The sequence below is a fragment of the Camellia sinensis genome, chromosome 10, assembly GCF_055761805.1.
Source record: "Camellia sinensis isolate YWXY chromosome 10, ASM5576180v1, whole genome shotgun sequence".
NCBI classification, from domain to species: Eukaryota; Viridiplantae; Streptophyta; class Magnoliopsida; order Ericales; family Theaceae; genus Camellia; species Camellia sinensis.
This window is the reverse complement of record NC_138970.1, coordinates 133,087,399-133,107,720: the sequence shown is the minus strand read 5'-3', so window position 1 is coordinate 133,107,720 and position 20,322 is coordinate 133,087,399.

The following is a 20,322-nucleotide window of genomic DNA, read 5'->3' as shown; positions in this document are numbered from 1 at the left end:
GCTTGTATTCTTGTTTGCATACCTAGGTTGCATTGCATTGGCATGCATGCCTTGCCTCTTGATCATGTGATAGAGGTTGGGCTTTATGTGTTTGTTTGGTTTGCATGACGTTTGAAATCAAAGCGCATACTTGGTTTCTTGGACCATCACGCATCGAAATGCGCAATTGGTGGTCCGAGAATCAAGGAACATCCCCCTTTGAGTCAAAAGCATGATAAGGGATGTGTTGGTGCACACATTTGCTTGGAATTTCATGCCATACACTGTCTGTCCTTTGTTGCTGTCAAAACTGTCTCCTGCAGGAAGTTTCTGCCAACCGGCAACATTCAGTGCCGACCGGCCATTTATTCAGTGCCGATATCTTTATCTCCAGCCGATGGATATTGTACACGGCCGGTGGCCATCCCTCCCAGCCGATGATGCTCTGCAATGCTCATAGAAGGTTCTCTGGGACTTTGACAAGTTTTCAGAGAAGAAAAGGCAGTGAAAACAGAGGCAGTAGTGCTATGGCAGCGAGTTTCCGGGCGATATGGGTCAAGCATGCATCATTCGCGCATCCCGAGGCGGGGGCCGTGGCCACCTTCCCTTTGCATTTAATTTATTGATTAAATAGGAATTCTGTAATAATTAATTAAGTAGTTAGTTATTTATTCGGACTGTAATATTTATTAGGTCCCTCCGAGTGAGGGCGTATTTGTAATAAGTGTGGGTGCGTGCGTGTATGTCTTCCAACCCCCACTTCTTTCTCCCTTTTATTTACCTGCCTATGATGGTAGACTAGGGCATATTTAAATTAGCGTAACAGTATGATAGCATGCGTGCATCCATACATTTGTCTTACATGCACCAGGCTCGGCGCATCATGCTAACAGCATTAGCATTTCAAATCTAACTTGAATACATGCTACCTGCGCATTTTCACATGTCATTCACAGACTAGCCGAGCCTACTCTAGTGACATTCCGTGTGCGTTGCATTAGGCATTTAAACGTGGACTTGGATCATGCATTGATTGCTAACAAGTTCTTTGTTTTGGCACGGAGTACGATGTACGTATTTATGCTTTAGCATCCTTGCATACGTGTGAGTGTTGCCATGATAGCATGATTACCATGAGGCTAGTTGCTTACGTGATATTACTGCTTGAATGCCTGTGGATGGAGGTCGAATTGATTAAATTGGGATAGCACATTAAAACTGTGAATTTTAAAGCCCACTAGATAGTGGCAAAACCATCTTTTCTAAAAGCCCACTTGAGGGTGGCAAAACCTGCATTTTAGCCTACTTGCGAGTAGCAAACCATTTTCAAAACAAACATGAAATGTTTTGTTCCAATTTAGGCAATTTGGTCTATACTTGTTTGCTGTGCGCATAACATAGTAATTCTAGGCTAATAACCAGAATAAGAACACATAAACGTTTTCAAAACAGAATATCACGGTTAGTAGAGGCCGGTCTTCGGACCGGGCGAGAGGGGGTGCTCATAGCTGACTTTCCCCGATCGTACCCAAGTTCCCGAGCCGAGGCAACTTTGGTGATGACGGACACGTGGCCTTTGGCACCGAGTCAGGGTTTCCTAAATTCCCCCTTAATAAAATATTTAGGTGGCGACTCTGTATCTGGCAAAGCAGTCCATGTTTGGCACTTCTTTCAAAATCTGTTTTCTCAAAACGATTTGCCGGATTTGGACTCTTTGGTTCAGATTTAGAACCGTAACAAAATTGAGTCCGACCTGTAGCGAGGTCCCCCGCGGACTTGTTACAGTTTCTGGCGACTCTGCTGGGGATTTAGAGAGCTTGACTCGAACTCGTGATATCCTGTTTTGATTTCATTCATGTGTCTCTTTGCATTGCATGTGTATTGGTGCGCCTAGGACACCGTGTTTGCCATCTGCCATTCCTGAATGGTTTGCCGGAGGCTTGTCTTGTCAAGGCATGACCATAAGGCTGACCGGTTATGGGCTCTGACAGTATGGGAACACAAACCCCGATTTTTACCGGGGCACCCTTTTGACCATTCGACCTAGTGCATATTCGGAATCCATAGTGACCCTTCCAAGCTAGGACAGGTTGCTTACCCGATTATAGGTTGTTTGAAACCACTGCGTGCGTAGTGAAACCCTAGCTCCTAACAAAATAGGACAGGGAAACCCTACTCCAACATAGGGGTGTTTTGGCTCTCATTTGCTTGCTATGTGCTTTTTGGAGTTGGCCTCTACAGGAATGCATATATCAGTTTGCAAGTCTGGGTATTAGGCCTGTGGGCATCAGTGTTTTGAGAATCAGTTATATTTGCGGGTATCAGATTCAGATTTGGGGCAGTGATTTTGGGGAACAGTGATCAGTAGTAGAATACAGTTATTCAGTTATGCCTATGCCTGTTCTGATGAAATTAGGCTGCGATGCTGCCTGTTTTCTCTTTTGCTAGGTAGTCCTGGAACCATAGCTTCAGAAGGCTCCGATATCCCCCGAGGTTCATCGGACATGTGCTGATAGACTTTGTCAGGTCAGAGATTCAGTTCAAGGGTAATCAGGGCCAGAGAAGGCTAGTCAGGCACAGACCTCCAGTACAACAGCTACCAGATCAGTGATCTTTGAGCAGTCAGGCTGAGATTTCCGAGCCTATTGTCGACACAGATATACCGGTTGCTCAGTTAGATTAGAACAGTATGTCGAGTCTGGAAGAGATGGTGCGCCAACTCCAGAATAATATGAAAGCCATGCAACAAGACACTGTCCGTCAAGCAGAATTCGCCAAGCAACAGGCTGTGGTCATAGCCCAACAGGCAGAGACAATTGCCAGATTGGAGCAGCAAACTGGAGTATCTACTTCGCACCAGGCTCCTCCCCCACCAAGAGTTCCCATACTCGGGGAGGCAATCCATGTCCAGGATGATACGGACATTCCAGTCGGGCCAGCTCCACCCCCGATTCTGCCTCAACTATCCAAGGCACCCACTCCTATTAACCAATCAGATTCTCCCTTCGAGCCCGAGGTGGAGCCCGTGGCATTAAAAATGCACAAGCTTGAAAAGCTGTTCAAGAAATCTCAAGGTGTGATGTCCATTCTGGACATTGGAGACGGATACACTGACACTGCCAGATCGGTTTAAGATGCCACAAATTGATCGTTTTGACAGGTCTGGGGATCCCATGGTGCACCTACGACTATTTTTAGACGTCCTAAGGCCAATGGGCCTCACTAGACTCCAGAAGCTATCTTTATTTGGCCGGACCCTGTCGGGTGTAGCGGCCGCATGGTATGCCAAATTGGAGGATGACGTCAAGAGAAGTTGGGACGAGATGGCTAAAGCCTTCGTCGCACAATATTCATACAATACACAAATCGAGATTACGACCCGTGATCTTGAGACGACGAGGCAGGAGCCTAAGGAGAGCTTCTCAGAATTCATGGCCCGCTGGAGGGCCAAGGCCTCAATGATGACCATTAGGCCAACAGATAAGGATCAGATACGGATGGTTGTGCGCAACCTCCAGCCCAAACTAATGCAGAAAATGATCGTGCTCCCTGTCCCTACCTTTTCAGATTTGCACGAGATGGGAGTACAGATCGAGGATGCTATGAAGCAGGGCCTCATTGACCAGGAGAAGAAGCAGCCCAGCAGGGCGTTTACCCGCAATTTGAATGCGACCACCAGCGGTGACGCAGCAGCAAGATCTTCTGAAGTGGGCATGGTCGCCACCACCACGCCAAGAACAGCCACCCCTTTTGTTGGTGCATCCAATACAAACCCCCGAACTTCGGACTATCTACCCCGAGGCAAGAGGGTTTTCACCCCACTCTATATGTCTTTGTCTAAAGCCCTGGGGGTCCTACTCAGGAAAGGACATCTGAAACCGTTAGAGCAACGACCTCTACCCGATCCTCTCCCTCCAAAACATGACCCGACTAAGTACTGTGCTTTCCATCAACAAACCGGTCATGACACTGACAGCTGCGTCCGTCTCCGCCACGAGATACAAAATTTGATTGACAACGGGGTCATCCCCGCACCAGGTCCTGCAAAGTCTATCGGCACTTGATCAGTGAACTTGTAGGGGATAATGTGATGTGATCGAGGGATAAACCACCTGCGGGCGGCACTCAGTTTACTCCAGATGTGGCGTATGGCACGCACTGTTTTGAGCATTTGTGAATGCTGGTTTTGTAAATTCTGACTTGGGTATTGGGTCAGTCTTGTTGTGTTGTTTTGAGTCTGCCTCTTTGTTTTAAGTCAGTCCTTTCATACAGAGTCAGTCGGGTCTGTCTTATTGTATCGAGTCAGTCCTGTTCTGTTAGAGTCAGGCGATTTCGGGGGTGTTACCTTGGATATCACTTGCTTGTTTTGCGTTTGTCCTTTTGCTTTCCTTTGAGTCTGTTTCTGCCAGGGAGCCAGTTGTACCAACAGATCTGAATGGAACAGCAGTGATTTTCACACTCTTGTGTTTGCTTCTGTCGTATGCCAGTTGTGCCAGAAATTCTAAATGAGATGGCAATATTTGCCTAGAAGCTGTGTCTTTTCTGTGCCTTGAATTCATTGCATCGACCTAAGTTTTCAAAACTTTTTTTTTCGAAACATTGTGAGAAAAACAAAGAGGAAGGAATTCCTCGGGTTTTGCAAAATTTGATCAATTGAGAGAAAGAGAGGCATGCCAAGCCCTTAATGATCGAGATCATGCTTGTTAATGTGAGTACTGAGAAGGATCCTGACTTGATCCAGATTGGTTCCGCATTGTCTTCGGTGTGAGCGATTTGTCGCTTTCTTAAAAGATTTCAAAAACTGTTTTGCGCGATCTTGCGAAGACTTGTATGGAATCACTCTTGAGATTGTGCAGCTTAGGATCGCTCTCAGCCTCGAGATTCGACCCCACACTTTCAAACCTTGAACCTGAGTTCAGAACGTTCAACGGTCAACCACAACGTGAGGCCTGTGTGGCCAGATTTGAAACAGCCCTCGAACAAGAGGCACCAAAGTCAGATCAAGAAGATCAGACCTCATCAGAAGAAGTTGGCGAAGCTAGAATAAAAACACCCCTCGAACTAGGGGCGAAAATGTCCAATGTGCTCGAAGAGCCGAAGATGGATCCTTCTGCAAATCGATACAACAGCCACTCTCTTGGATACGGATGGCTTCGAGATCCTAAAACCATTTGGCATGGACTTGTTACGCTTTTACCCTTGAGAGGCTCGCTGGGCCGAAAACCCGGAAAGGGCGACCCAGGCAAAAGTTAGAGCAAGAAAAGATATATACAAAAAGCAAAAAGAAAAAAAAAAGAAGAAAAGAGAAAAATAAAAGAAAAAAAAAAGAGAAGAAAAAAAATTGAAAAGAAGAAAAACATAGCTCGCAAGGTCGAAAACCCGCGACGGGCGCCTTGGAAAAAGTTAGAGCCTAAAAAGGAGAGGTTAATACCCAAGTGTACCTTAACCCCGAACTACGTAAGGCTTGATTCCCATCTTTGGGATACGTAGGAAACTTCATTCTGAAGTCCAGCCATAAAACACTCCAAATTCAACTGTGTCCATGTGACGGTTCTAATCGTCTTTGTCTTTTCTGTATCTAGGAGTTCGGTTGCAATCATCGCTCTGAGGACTAATTACAATACACTACGGTGCCATTCAGACAAGGGGCAACTTTCCGTTGCCATTCAATGCACCGCGGTGTCATTCAAACAAGGGGCAACTTTCCGTTGCCATTCAATGCGCTGCGGTGCTGTTCAAACAAGAGGCAACTTTCCGTTGCCATGCAGCTTCCCTCAAGCAAGGGGTAATTTTCGTCCAGATCCGAGGTTGTACGTCTCAAGAGTAAGTTCCGCGTTTGTTAAGCATCGGCCGTTTGCAAAAATAGTTTTTGAGAATTTTTACTGAGGTTGACTAATTTTCTCGAAAATTGTTCTATCTTTTCAAAAAAACTGGACCATTCTTGGACCCAAAAAAAAAAGGAAAATTTTCAGTGCTCATAGCCTGACTTGCATGATTTCAAATCAAAAATCGAACAAGTGTGTTAATCTAACTCTCATGTTGGTCAAAATTGTTTTCGTAGAAAACCAAAAAAAAATGGTCAAAATGATGAACTAGGGGCACAGTTGAGTCAGGTGTTCTGTCTTTCCCCCGTCATCAACTACTCGCTAAGAAGGGCACAACTGAAGTCAACAGCAAAGGGCTGAAAGCTCTCTCATCCTCCAAGCAACGAGGTATCAAGGCAAGTGCAAAGCACGAACTGGAATGGGGCGAGATATTCCACTCCCTCATCTAGACAGATCTGATCATGTCCGAACTTCCCAGCAGAGCATCATCAACTGATGTTAGCTACAGATTTGCTACATACCCAGTTGTAGCACGACCCCTCTATGGGAGGAATTCACTGTTGTGAACAAGAATCAAAAGCTGGTAGAATACCAAGGGCAAGAGCCCACGACTTCCTATTTATCTATCAACCACCCAGGGGAGGGATTGAAAAAAACGAGAGATTGAAGAATAGAGAGATGTGCGATGAGAGAAAAAGTGAGAAAAGGGCTTTTTCAGAAAAATAGAGCTTGAGGGCCGAGTGATGTGAGGATCACAAATGAGAAAGGGTGGGAAACAATACCCGGTGAAACAGGCTCCCTGTGCACGTCTGTGTGTCGTGTCTTTTGTTTTGTTTGTCGCAATTCTTGCTTTGAGTCGTTCCGAGCGTGTCTCGATGTGTTTAGGTTGTTTACCTTTTGTTTTTCGTTGTTGAGTCTTTTTCACTGTGTTCTGTCGTAGGCTCAATACTTGGTCGAGAACTCATTTTCTCAATTTCAAAAAATGATTTGTTGTGTGCTCAGAGTGCTGTGCCATTCTCCACATTTGTGCAAAAAAGAAAGGGAATTTGTTGTTTCGAAAACTGCAGGGTTCAACCCAGGTCATGTGAGAACAGTAAAATCAGGATCTATATGAAGCTATATAGGTTCCAGACTGCGAAGCAAAAGAAAAGAGGGAAAATCGAAGCATCTGAGCGTGTTTCACCTTCAGCAAATTCCGTGATTATACTCCGAATGTACCTCTTCAGGCCTTGTCACTACTCCGAAGTATGGGTGTGCCCCTACCTCAAGCTCAAGATCAGGTCTGCTTCAAGCCAGAATGGCAATCAAAGTGCTCCCTCAGAAAACCAGTCCTTGCCAGGAAAGAAAGGTAGTAACTGTGTTTTGGAAGTATAAGCAAGAGTAACCCACTTTCAGCTCAGATTGTTTCTGCGGAATTTTCAATTCATGTCTTCGATGCGTAGCTCATCGTCAGTCAGCATGCACGAGGTGTATCCTTTTGAAATATATTGTGGCCCTTCTGAGAGGTAAATCGGAGGTTGTGTTTGAATTGGTCTTGTTAAGGCTTGTATTCCTTTATTCGGCATTTCGTTCCAAATATGCGTTGTCACGCACTTTCCACTTGCATTGTTATGCACGCTCTCTTATTCGGAAACTCCGGGATACATCCCTATGTTTCTTTCTCCTTTTCCGAACTCCGGGATACGTCCCTATGTTTCTCTTACCTTTCCGAAGCACCGGGATACGTCCCTATGTTTCTTCTTCCATTCTGAAACACCGGGATACGTCCCTATGCTTCTCATTCTCTCCGAAACACCAGGATACGTCCTTATGTTTCCTCTCCTTCCGAAACACCGGGATACGTCCCTATGTTTCTTTCACCTTTTTTTGAAACACCGGGATACGTCCCTACGTTTCTCTCTCATTCTGAAACACCGGGATACGTCCCTACGTTTCTCTCTTTTCGAAACACCGGGATACGTCTCTATGTTTCTCTCTCTTTCTGAAACACCGGGATACGTCCCTATGTTTCTTCTTCTTTTTTCGAAACACCGGGATACGTCCCTATGTTTCTCCTTCTTTCCGAAACACCGGGATACGTCCCTACGTTTCTCCTCTCTTTTCGAAACACTGGGATATGTCCCTATGTTTCTTTCACCTTTTCCGAAGCACCGGGATACGTCCCTATGTTTCTTCTTCCATTCCGAAACACCGGGATACGTCCCTACGTTTCTCTCTTTTCGAAACACCGGGATACGTCCCTACGTTTCTCTCTCTTTCCGAAACACCGGGATACGTCCCTATGTTTCTCCTTCCATTTCGAAACAACGGGATACGTCCCTATGTTTCTCTCACCATTCCGAAACACCGGGATACGTCCCTACGTTTCACTCCTCCTTTTCCGAGACACTGGGATACGTCCTTATGTTTCTCTCCCTTTTCCGAAACACCGGGATACGTCCCTACGTTTCTTTCTCCTTTTCTGAAACACCGGGATACGTCCCTATGTTTCTTCTCCTTTGTCGAAACCTTTGGGATACGTCCCTAATCCTTGGGATACGTCCCTAATCCTTGGGATACGTCCCTAACCTTTGGGATACGTCCCTAATCCTTGGGATACGTCCCTAACCTTTGGGATGCGTCCCTAACCCTTTGGGATATGTCCCTAATCCTTGGGATATGTCCCTAATCCTTGGGATGTGTCCCTAACCTTGGGATACGTCCCTAATCTTTGGGATACGTCCCTAATTCTTTGGGATACGTCCCTAATCCTTGGGATACGTCCCTATGTCTCTCCATCTTCGGTTAAAAGCGTTCGGAATACGTTCCAAAGCTCACACCATTCTGAAACACCGGGATATGTCCCTATGTTTCTCCCTGTCCCATTTCCCCACACGATTTCAGTGTGTTTGGAATTCATCTTAGGTTGCATTGTCGTGCACCTTTTCACTTGCGTTGTCATACACTTTCCACTTGCATTGTTTTATCAAATCGGCTTCGCAAAAGCGTATAAGTCCAATTACAAACCGGCTTTGCGTAGCATATAAGTCCAATTACAAACCGGCTTCGCGAAAGCGTATAAGTCCAATTACAAGCCGGCTTCGCGTAGCCTATAAGTCCAATTATCAAAGTCTTCTTGCATATCACTTGCATCCTGCCCCTGACCTACGCTGGTTTGATTCCTTACAAAGGGATACGTAGGCAGCCTACGGGCACAACCATTCATTCATTTGTATTTTGTTTGTTTGTCCAAGTCTTCGGCCTCATCAAAAATGGGTCGTCTCGGGGCTTTGAAATTCACTCACGTCATTTCATGACTCATGAGTTCTGTCAAAGAGGGGCAACTGTAGACACCCCATTTTTGACCGCCCTTAAGACTTGGGCGTTACTCATGGTTTACTTGGTGGAGACAGGTGTGCAGGGGAAATGTTCAGTTTCTTCGGCAAGGAGAGAGGCAAATCCTTCAAAACACTTTGTTTAGGGGTTTGGAGTTGAAGAAGAGAGGAAAGGAGAGGAGAAAACTAGTCTGGGAGAAGTTCGGCATGAATCCGGGTAGAAGCGAGTCAAGCAGCCCTCGCTGAATCGGGCTTATCTGTCTGTACACTTGGAGTTTAGATATGAGGTCACCACCGTTGGAAAGCTTACTTTTGGGGCTTCATTTTGCACTCAAGAATCTCCTAGAGCCAAGTCCGGGTGGGGGAGATATGATCAGTTGAAGTCGGGCATCATCCCGGTTGGATCGAATCTGCGCGGCTTCACGAAAAAGGGCATAACTTTTTGTACAGAAGGAATTTTAATGCAAGGTTTGCGCCATTGGAAAGCTAACTTCCGGGGCTTCAATCTAGACATCCACTGGCCATTTTTTGACCTTGGAAGCACCTATCGGCAATATATTTATCCGGCCGGCAATTTATTGTGCCGACCGGCACTTTATTGTGCTGACCGGCCATTTTTGCTGGCCGACGACCTTCCGGAGCATTCTGCAGATTGAGTGTATGCCAGCTGTGCTAGCTGGAGGGCACAGGCTGGATCCTCCATACACGTGTATGGAGGATATGCACCCTTGTTTAGCTTCCTCAAGAAGCGTTACACTTTGTTTTGCCTAGAAAGGAAGCTCTCCTCTTCCTTATACTAGGTTAGAAGAAAACCAGCTGGAGCATTACATACAATCCTCCATATATCTCATCCAAGCCTCCAAACCCTAAAATCCTTGCTCCATTTGCACTACACCCTATAGCACCACACCACCACTTCCATTTCCAGCAGTTGGAGGCTGTTCTTCAAAGCCTAAGGAGCCACAAAATCAAGCCAAGAAGCCATCAAAGTTAGGTCTTCAAGGGTGAGTAGCATTCCCTCTCTTTTGAGCTTTTTCTTGTATCATTTCTTAGCCATATTTGCTTACTGTTTTGGGCTCCGACCCTAACTGAAGTTAAGCTCATTTTGAGCCATTTTTCATGTTTCATTAAGGGCTCAACACTGTTTGAGCCCACCCTCTTGCACTTGCTTCATTGTCCTTCTTAAATGCCATAATCTTGCATGTATTTTTTGGCCTGTGTATGATCTGTTTTAGAGCCTGATGTAAACTGAAAATAGGCTTATTTTGAGCCCCTCTTCAACATTGAAGAAGGGCTCAACACTGTTTGGGACCTCCATGCTATACTTGCCTTTATATTCTCTTTTGGGTCCCATTTTTGCATGCCTTGGCAGCCCCTGATGTTGCTGTTTTTGGACTTTGGTCCGAACTAAAAACAGCCATATTTTGACCCCCTTGTCATGTTTCATTAAGGGTCTTTGGCTCTTTGATGAATTTTTTGTATACTTGCTTCTTTGGCCACCTTTTGGCCCATTTCTTGCATAAGAGCTTAGCCATACCTATGTTTGTTTTTGGGGTTTTTACAGTTCAGTAAATGTGCATATTTTGGGCCCCTCTTAAATGTTGTTGAAGGGCCCTAACCTGTTTGGAGTCAGCAGCTGTGAGTTGCTTCATAATCTCATATTTAGGGCCATTTTTGCATACTAGTTTTGCCCTATTTATGTTTTCTGTTTGGCCATGCTTTGAACTGGAAAAATGCTTATTTTGGGGCTTCCTTGCTACTGTCTATTCATTGCATGTCCATATTGTGCATGTTTGGTATAGCTATAGGCCATTTCGGGTGCCAAAATTCATGTTTCGGGACTATTCCATGCATCGAGTGTGCTTTCGCCTCATTTCGGGGTTGTTTTCCCCCACATTTCAGTGCTGAAATCCCATTAGCATGTTTGCATATCATTTTCCATGCCATTGCATTGCATATGCCATTGCCTCGATTTGCGTGCCCGTGTGCACGCATTTCGAGGCACTTCATTTCCATCCATCGGCCTCTTATGTGAGTGTGGCTGAGGCTCTCTCATGTTAGTATAAGTCCATGTTGCATTCTATATGCCATTTTAGCCATTGCATTGCATATGTCATTGCCTCGGTTTGCGTGCCCGTGTGCACGCATTTCGAGGCACTTCATTTTCATCTTATGATCTCCTATGTGAGTGTGGCTGAGGTCCACTTGTATTGGTGTAAGCCCATCTTGCATTGTGTATGCCATGTTTCAAAGCGTTGCGCATGTTATGTTGTTAGCATTGTGTATGCCATGTAATTGCATAGTATGCTTGTATTCTTGTTTGCATACCTAGGTTGCATTGCATTGGCATGCATGCCTTGCCTCTTGATCATGTGATAAAGGTTGGGCTTTATGTGTTTGTTTGGTTTGCATGACATTTGAAATCAAAGTGCATACTTGGTTTCTTGGACCATCACGCATCGAAATGCGCAATTGGTGGTCCGAGAATCAAGGAACATCCCCCTTTGAGTCAAAAGCATGATAAGGGATGTGTTGGTGCACACATTTGCTTGGAATTTCATGCCATACACTGTCTGTCCTTTGTTGCTGTCAAAACTGTCTCCTGCAGGAAGTTTCTGCCAACCGGCAACATTCAGTGCCGACCGGCCATTTATTCAGTGCCGATATCTTTATCTCCAGCCGATGGATATTGTACACGGCCGGTGGCCATCCCTCCCAGCCGATGATGTTCTGCAATGCTCATAGAAGGTTCTCTGGGACTTTGACAAGTTTTCAGAGAAGAAAAGGCAGTGAAAACAGAGGCAGTAGTGCTATGGCAGCGAGTTTCCGGGCGATATGGGTCAAGCATGCATCATTCGCGCATCCCGAGGCGGGGGCCGTGGCCACCTTTCCTTTGCATTTAATTTATTGATTAAATAGGAATTCTGTAATAATTAATTAAGTAGTTAGTTATTTATTCGGACTGTAATATTTATTAGGTCCCTCCGAGTGAGGGCGTATTTGTAATAAGTGTGGGTGCGTGCGTGTATGTCTTCCAACCCCCACTTCTTTCTCCCTTTTATTTACCTGCCTATGATGGTAGACTAGGGCATATTTAAATTAGCGTAACAGTATGATAGCATGCGTGCATCCATACATTTGTCTTACATGCACCAGGCTCGGCGCATCATGCTAACAGCATTAGCATTTCAAATCTAACTTGAATACATGCTACCTGCGCATTTTCACATGTCATTCACAGACTAGCCGAGCCTACTCTAGTGACATTCCGTGTGCGTTGCATTAGGCATTTAAACATGGACTTGGATCATGCATTGATTGCTAACGAGTTCTTTGTTTTGGCACGGAGTACGATGTACGTATTTATGCTTTAGCATCCTTGCATACGTGTGAGTGTTGCCATGATAGCATGATTACCATGAGGCTAGTTGCTTATGTGATATTACTGCTTGAATGCCTGTGGATGGAGGTCGAATTGCTTAAATTGGGATAGCACATTAAAATTGTGAATTTTAAAGCCCACTAGATAGTGGCAAAACCATCTTTTCTAAAAGCCCACTTGAGGGTGGCAAAACCTGCATTTTAGCCTACTTGCGAGTAGCAAACCATTTTCAAAACAAACATGAAATGTTTTGTTCCAATTTAGGCGATTTGGTCTATACTTGTTTGCTGTGCGCATAACATAGTAATTCTAGGCTAATAACCAGAATAAGAACACATAAATGTTTTCAAAACAGAATATCACGGTTAGTAGAGGCCGGTCTTCGGACCGGGCGAGAGGGGGTGCTCATAGCTGACTTTCCCCGATCGTACCCAAGTTCCCGAGCCGAGGCAACTTTGGTGATGATGGACACGTGGCCTTTGGCACCGAGTCAGGGTTTCCTAAATTCCCCCTTAATAAAATATTTAGGTGACGACTTTGTATCTGGCAAAGCAGTCCAAGTTTGGCACTTCTTTCAAAATCTGTTTTCTCAAAACGATTTGCCGGATTTGGACTCTTTGGTTCAGATTTAGAACCGTAACAAAATTGAGTCCGACCTGTAGCGAGGTCCCCCGTGGACTTGTTACATACACACTGTTGGAAAAGGCTTGCTTAGCCTTGGTATGGGCTACCAGGAAGCGGTGGCACTACCTGTGTAGCTCACTCTGTAATGCTGGTTTCAAGATTAGATCCCATCAAATATCTCTTCGAGAAACCCGCACTTACGGGTAGGCTAGCTCGTTGGTTGCTGTTGCTTTCTGAATTTGATCTGAAATATATGACGCGCAAGTCAGTCAAGGGAAGAGCGGTAGCGGAGTTCCTAGCCGATCATCTAGTGGAAGGAGGTGAAGCAGTTGAGTACTTATTCGCAGATGAGGCCATTCTTCTTATCGACGATGAATTTTGGACGATGTACTTTGATGGAGCGTCAAACCAATACGGGTATGGGATAGGAGTGTTGCTGATAGCACCCGACAACTCCCGTATCCCTCTAGCATTCAAACTCCGGTTCAAAGTCTCGAACAACGAAGCAGAATATGAGGCATGCATTGCCGGTCTAGAAGCAGCCCTGGAATTAGGGGCAAAACGGTTGGACGTCATCGGGGACTCGAACCTTGTTGTATCTCAAGCGAAAGGAGATTGGAAAGTCAAAGAAGAAAAGATGATTATGTATCACCAGACCTTGGACTTGTTAATTCTTCAGTTTGAGAAGTTAAACTTTGCTCATCTGTTAAGAGAGAACAATAGGTTCGTAGATTCACTAGTAACTCTATCTTCCATGATAGACATCCCATTTGGAGTCCGGATGCGTCCAATCATTATCGACCAGAAATTTGTGCCGGCTTACGAGTCGATTACTGCTATAGATGAGGTTCAAGATGAGAACCTCTGGTATTACGATATTTGGAATTTCTTGGAGAAGGAAGCATATCCACCAGGGGTAAATGCCAAGGATAAAAGGGAAATCAGAAGAATGGTCGTTCAGTTCATCATCTGCGGAGGTAAATTGTATAAGAGAGGTCATCTGGGAATGCATAAGCTGTGCGTTGAAGCTGAAGAATCAAAATGCCTGATAGAGGCCATCCATGGAGGGGAATGCCGCATATGAACGGGGTAATGCTAGCGCAGAAGATCCTCAGACAAGGTTATTATTGGTCCACCATGGAGGAGGATTGTATCGGCTTTGTTCGGCGATGCCATAAGTGTCAGATCCATGCAAATCGCATGAACATTCCGCCATCGAAGTTGTACAATATGACTTCGCCATGGCCATTTTCAGTTTGGGAAATCGATGTGATCAGGGCTGTCACTCCAAAGGGGTCGAATGGGTATGAGTTCATCCTAGTCGCGATAGATTATTTCACGAAGTGGGTTGAGGCCCAATCTTATGCAATGTTGAAGGCGTCGTACGTTGCAAAGTTTATCAGAAACAACATCATCTGTCGTTATGGGGTCCCAAACGAGGTCATTTTAGATAATGGTTCCCACTTCAAGAAAGAAGTGATTGACTTGTTGGAGAAAAACAACGTGGCTTTTCATAAGTCATCCACATACCAGCCGCAAACCAATGGAGCGGTTGAGGCCACCAACAAGAACATCAAGCACATACTGCAGAAGATGGTGGAAACCTACCGAGATTGGCCAGATAAGCTGCCGTTTGCTCTGTGGGGTTACCGGACGTCAATTCAAACTTCTACTGGGGCGACTCTGTATTCATTAGTTTATGGGATGGAGGCCGTTCTACCTATCGAGATTGAGGTTCCGTCTTTACGAGTGTTGACTGAGTGTCAAATAGCCGAAGCAGATTGGCTGCAGAGCAGATTTGAAGAACTCATGCTCTTTGATGAGAGAAGACTAAAAGCACTGTACCATGTTCAAGGTTATCAACGCAGAATTGCCAGGGCTTTCAATAAGAAAGTTAAGTCCAGGAATTTGAAAGAAGGGGATTTGGTGCTCAAGGACAACCGAGCTCCCATCCACGACCCTAGGGGCAAGTTCAGATCCAATTGGACTGGCCCTTACATCATCAAGTCTATTTGCTTAGGTGGAGCTGTGGTTTTGATGGACCTAGATGGCCTAGAGTTCTCACAGCCGATCAACATGGACAAGTTGAAGAAATATTACCCCTGAGAGGCTCGCTAGGCCGAAAACTCGAGAGGGCGACCTAGGCAAAAGTCAGAGCACAAAACATTTGAAATTATAAAAACTGAGCTCGCAAGGTTGAAAATCCGCAAAAGGCGGCCTTGGCAAAAGTTAGAGCGTAAAAGGAGAGTGAAAATACTCGAGTGAACCCGAGCCTAAACTACATAAGGCTTGATTCCAATCTTTGGGATACGTAGGCAACTTCATCCTGAAGTTCAGCCGTAAACTTTTCCCCGATCAACTTTGTCCATTTGATCATCTCGACCATCTTTGTCTATTCAGCATTCAAGAGTTCGGTTATGATCTTTGGTGCAATGCTTTTCAGACTAGGGGCAACTTTCCGTTGCTGTGAAGTGCCGCGGTACTATTCAGACTAGGGGCAACTTTCCAGTTGCTAGGATCCGAGGTTGTGCATCTCAGTGACAGATTTCAGGCGTGTCCAGTTCTGATCCATATCGAAAATGGTTTTGAAAAGTTTTAATAAAAGTTGACTTTGTTCAAAATTAATCTTTTTACAACTTAGACCATTTTTGGACCAAAGCAGAAAATTTTCAGTACCCACAACCTTCAATTTCATTGATTTCAATACAGAGTTCTCCTACTCTTGCATACAAATTGAAGTTGCTTTTTATTACATTCATAAAGAAAACTTGAAAGTACTAATAAAGCAATAAATCCGAGGCATAGATAAGTCAGGTGTTCCTGCGCCCCCTCCCAGAGCTAGTCGAAGCCTCTGATGCCAAAGTGGGCCCTTTATGTGCCTTTTCATTGTGCCAATCCAAGCACTCATCAAACAAAGTGCAACTGAAAGTGGGAGCGGGGGCCAGGAGCTCCCGAACTGGCGCCGGAACCGGAACGGAAAATAGAAGACACAGTGTGTCATGCTAAACAATTGAATCCCAGGTTGACAGGTCATGTTGTAACTCATTGCCAGCAGATTGAGCCAAGGGCAGCGCCAAACTGCACATCCAGTTGTACCACCACCCCTCATCCAGGGCATCGACCAGGCGTTGTCGAAAAAAGTTGTCGCGAGCTGAGTATGCTGGGCAAGACTCCACAATCTGTAACTTGTCCATCAACCACACCTGAGGAGGGATGAAAAATGAGAGAATAAAGAATAGAGAGATGTACGATGAGAGAAAAGTAAGAAAAGGGTTTTGTGAGAAAAACCGAGCCTGAGGGCTGAGTGATGTGAGCAATACATATGTGAGATTAGATGGGAAACATTATCCGCAATAGTAGTGGGCTCCCCGTAAGCCTAGCCGTCTCCCGGCGATGAAAAGCGTCTAAGCCCATCAATCTCTCAGCCAATGTCATGGCGATGCAGCTCTTGCCCTCCTTCAAACCTTGGGCAACCTCGATCAACCGGACACTGAATCCACTAGAGCCCGGGGCAAGCAAGAAATGAGATAGCAAACATAGGCAAAGCGCGTGTCGCCAATAGCCCTGCCAATGATGGTCGCCGCGGTCACCGGCATCAGAAAACCAACGCACCAAGCTTGGAATGTCCAGCTCCCCGTCGTGAATCAATGATCGGGCGTCATGCAAAGTGAGGCCGCACATTCGTCTTAGGGCTTGGACGTGGCCAAATCGGAGTTGAGGCAAGGTTTCCTCATTGCGCTCGGATTTCATCAAAGCATGGAAATCCTCGAAAGTAGGACACATCTCTTGCCTGCTAAAGCTAAAAGCGTGTATTATTAGATTCCAAAACCTTGCCGCGGCATGGAGGAAAGGAAGATGCAGCAGAGTACGGCCCAGCGTGAATAGTGCATTCAAGCCGAAGCCCCGGAAGTTCAACTTTTCCGGGCCATCCAGAGAAGTAATCCAAGCTGTGAGCTTTTGGATGAGGAACACCTCTATTTTGATGCAAAACTGAGATGAAATGAATGAACCACAAGGCTGGAACTTTTAAAGAGGATAAGGCACTGTTCGGGGGACACGTGTCGAAAAGCTGATGGTTGCCAAACCGGGTGGTCGGCCGACCACCTTTTTTGGTAGGCCGACCACTCCTTGGTCTCTAATGAAAAAAATCTGGTCGGCCAGCTTCCTTAGGTGGTCGGCCATAGAGAGAAACAGGGCTTTGGTCTTGTCCTAGCTTCTAGAAGAGAGTTCCTAGCATTTCCATGCGTCGGGAGTGTTGAAGGTTCAAGTTTACCTCAGTTTCGGATACGTTCCGTCACCCAGATCGTTCGAAATGAATTTGTTTATCGAGTTGTTGTTAAGTCCTGCTTATCGAGTTGTCGTTTTTGCTTATCGAGTCGTTAGGTTTTGTCGAGTTGTCGAGTTTTGTATATCGAGTTGTTACTCTTTGTTTACCCAACGTTGTTATGTCTTGCTTATTGAGGTGTAAACTTGCTAAGGTTTTGTTGTTTCTTAGTGAGTTGAGTTGTTTAGTTTGTTGTGTCGGTTCACTACCTGACTTGGCAATATTCGTTATTCAATTTTCATTCCATCTCATTTTTGTGCGAAATGATGTGATGCGATGCAAGAACATAAAATGCAACACTTTTTCAAAAAGTTGTTTCATTCCATCATGCTTCCTTTATTACAACATTTTACAACAAGGGTACAAGTTTTACAGGAAATAAAACTGCCTAATAATGTACAATGTGCTACAACTACTAGTAAAAAAGGAAATAAAGCAGGAACAACTGCATCAGTGCTATCAAGCACAGGAATAAGAGGCCCTCTTCGTCCTCTTCTGCGGAATAACCTCTGCACCATCATCATCATCGGAATCGGAGTCGCCACCCTCGGAGTCCTCCTCGGCATCATTTCCACTACCGGAACCGGAACTAGAGTCATCCTCTCTGCCAGCAGATGTCTCTGACTGGGGATGTGCAGACTCCTCCTCCTCGCTAGACTCCTCCTATACGACAGGTGCTCTGCGTCCGCCTCGGCCGCGAGTCGAACCCCCTCTCCCAGCTCTCCGAGAAGGCCTGGATGGCCCAGCCTGTGGCCCAGTATGTAGCAGAGGCATCTGAAAAGAAAGAGCGCAATTTGAATACATCATCCAAAGTATGTATATCAGGTGCAGATGCAAGAAAACCACATAGAGTGGGTGTATGTAGATACAGTACATGAATGTGGTGTGTGTCAGATGTGCTCTACATATACAGTCAATTAATGCAGTGAAATGTTCAAGTTCAACATGTCATCAGAAGTATGATAAATGCAAGAAAACTAAAGAGTACCGGGACACCGACGATGGACAACTGCGTCTCTCTCCGCAGGACCATGCCCTCGAGTGAGGCTACTAACCCGAGTAACCCTTCCGTATACTCCCTGGATGGCTGCAGATACAAGCTCAAGTTACCAATGAGTAAATGAATGCCTAAGTATCTGAGTGGTGAATGAAAAGCAGTGGAACATACAGGTGGTGAGTCAGGATCACTGACGTATCGATGATCGGGCATAGGGGGCTCTATCGGAATCGGGTAGGAAGTCCCGTACCGCCATCCTGTCAACTCAATCGGGATATCTGGCCATCCGGCGTGATGATAAGTCGGGGGAATCGGGGGACCAGTCCGGCCCCACCTCTCGATGTGCCGGCCCTGCTGGTCGAAGGAATATTTGCAGCCCGGGCCCGCCTCGATGATGGCATGCCAGCAGACCTCCTCGTGGGAGTACGGACACTTGTCAACGGAGGCATCAAGTATGTATGACGGTAAGTCGCATACTCCCCCTCCTCGAAATATAGAAGTACGTCGGTACCCAACATGGCGCTATCGACATCCTGGGGAGTGAGCCCCTCAGTAGACCGCATGTCGTACGGAGGTGCTGCGGGGACACTCTGCTTGGGGTAGCCCATAGTCTAGCGCATGAAGTGGTCCCCCAGAAACCAGGCCCTACCAATGGGCCCCTCAAATAGGATCCTATACCGAGAAGCGGCTCATCCCCTAGCAAACTAAAATCGGGTATCTCCACCCAAGGGCGCCCAGGGCTGCCATGTGATCTGCGGATAACCAATGCATGAGCCGATTAGAAATCATAAATGTGCAAGATGAATCAAAGATGAAAACATGGAGAACTGAGAGTTCTGAATTACCTCGGTCGTCCGCACTGTGTCAAAAAACTGCCGAAGGAAAGGCAAAATCTCTCGGGCCCTCGGCCGGTACTGGCCCTCGAATACAGGCGAGTAAGGAATCGTGAGAGGCACCTCCACCTCAAGCTCCGGGGCTAGCGTCGGAAAGTATGCGAAAACCCATAGCTGTGGAAAACAGGGCAATATCCATCATAATACAGAATGTCGAGTGCAGAATGTGAATGCAGAATGTATAGAGAGTGCAGAATGCTGAGAGCAGAATACAAAGTATAGAATGTAAAGTGTACCGTGTGTGCAGTGTACGGGTAATGAAAAGCAGAAATGTAAATCAAGAGGGCAGAAAGTACCTCCCAGGCTCTCCAATAGCCGCCAACTATGTTCCCCCGTCCGCGAGAGGTTGCACTCATGTAGCAGTAGAGGGTAGCTAGGCTGGCGCCACCCCAGTCATAGTGGCTGACCTATGATAGGTCTACCAAAGCACTCAGCAGATACAGTCCAACGGTGTTCCCCCTATCAGAGAACAGAGTAGTCCCGAAAAGGAACATCAAAAATCCCCGAGTGTACTGTGCTATCTCCTCGGGAGTGTCGGGCACAGCCCCCCTGAACTGTGTGGAAAACCAAGTGTACCGGACTCGACCTGAAGATCTGTCAACCGGTGGGCGAGCTCCCAACAGATAAATCCAGGCAGCCTCCCATTCACCCATATCCTCGTCATAGGGAATCGACCAGCCTCCTACATCAAGGCCTGTCAGCACGGCAAAGTCGAACAGGGTCATCGTCATGTCCCTGGTAGCTGAGAAATGGAAGCAGTTGGTGGTGTCCCACCATCTCTTTACGAGGGCTCCAATCAGGGTCCTGCTCGCTGGATAACGTGATATCCCTGTGCAGAAGGGTCCGAACCCTGTCTGGTCAACCAGATCGCGAACGGCCTCTGGGAGCTCCGCGTACCATTCCCTGGCGATGATCGATCCATATCCTCGTGTAATACGAGAAGATACCTACATTCAAAATGAACACATGTATTCAATTTCAAAA